The sequence below is a fragment of the Capsicum annuum genome, chromosome 11 (assembly GCF_002878395.1).
Source record: "Capsicum annuum cultivar UCD-10X-F1 chromosome 11, UCD10Xv1.1, whole genome shotgun sequence".
Classification (NCBI taxonomy): Eukaryota; Viridiplantae; Streptophyta; class Magnoliopsida; order Solanales; family Solanaceae; genus Capsicum; species Capsicum annuum.
This window is the reverse complement of record NC_061121.1, coordinates 174,629,524-174,630,844: the sequence shown is the minus strand read 5'-3', so window position 1 is coordinate 174,630,844 and position 1,321 is coordinate 174,629,524. Positions and strand designations below refer to the sequence as shown.

The window sequence follows — 1,321 nt, the reverse complement described above, 5'->3', positions numbered from 1 at the left end:
ATCACCTTGCCTTTCCATGAGATACCTCGATATTTGATTCACTTTTGCCTCTAATTGTTGAATGGTAGAAAAGTGGGATGTAACCATTTAGTAGAGCGTAGAGAAATCACTTCGCATCTCCTTTACCATTTCACCGGTCTTCTCAACACTACTCAAGATTCGAGCCATATTATCTCCATTTATCCTTCATATTATGCCATACTTAGACTCTCACAATTCTGACCTTTATTCCCATCTTACCCTTGAGAGACAAGATAGAAACCATTTGAGCTTTTAGGTAACATATTTAACTTGTTATCAATCACTTCCTTCTTTGCACTCTCAAATAGTTCAAATTCTTTTGTATTTATCACAATTACACTTTCCATTGGGTCTCCTAACATATGCTCAATTACGAGTTTGAGGAATGACATCATCTTAACCATATTCACATCTTTCTCCTCCTCTTCATACTTTTCATCTTGGTACACAAAAGATAAGAAGGAAGCCCCCATGGCCATCTCAGCATCCTTTATGTCCTAACCCCTACAGAAAATTTCCACTTTATTCAAGACTTTTGAAGAAACCCTATATGGCGAGTTAATGAATGATCCACTAGATGCATTTTCAACTATAGCCTTATTTAATGGATCCAAATCCCTATAGAATATTTGGAGAAACATTCTCTCCGACATATCATGGTTAGGGAAATTTGCGAGCTTTTCCTTAAATCTTTCCCATGCTTCATACCAAGGTTCTTCATTGAATTGACAAAAATTAACAATCTCATCCCACAGTATCAATATCTTCAAAGGTAGGAAGAATTGACTTAAGAAGGCCTCTGTAAGACTTATCGATGAGGTAATGTACCCGATGGGTTGCGATCTTAGCCATAGCATCGCTTTTCCTATAAGAGAGAAAAGGAAAAGACATAACTGGATGGATTCATACTATATGTGTGCAATATTGAAAATAGAACACACTTCCACAAAGCCCTTCAAGTATGTATTTAGGTTCTCATGGGCTTGGCCCTCGAAAAGTCTCTTTAAATGGAGTAATTGTAGCATTACACTTGTGACAATAAAAAATCCATGCTCTTCCGCGGGAGGGATTCGAATGACACTCTCATGACCTTCGGTTCCAAAGAACTCCAAGCTATCTTGACTCATGATTATATGGAAATAATAATACTTACATAAGAAAAAATCAAAAACAACAAAGAAGATAAATCAAAATCACTACCGGTACACCCAAGTAAAAATCATGCAACATAAGTGAAATCTATATTCCACTCCCTGGCAACGATGCCATTTTTGATAATGCTCAACTTACTCATATCTTT

General features: G+C 36.6%; 1 non-coding gene across 1 annotated transcript; it reads left to right on the top strand.

Moving 5' to 3' along the window:
* Positions 1-672: 672 nt before the first annotated feature.
* Positions 673-779, top strand: LOC124889063. The gene has a single exon (XR_007047680.1). It is a non-coding gene; the product is annotated as a small nucleolar RNA R71 (small nucleolar RNA).
* Positions 780-1,321: the final 542 nt, after the last annotated feature.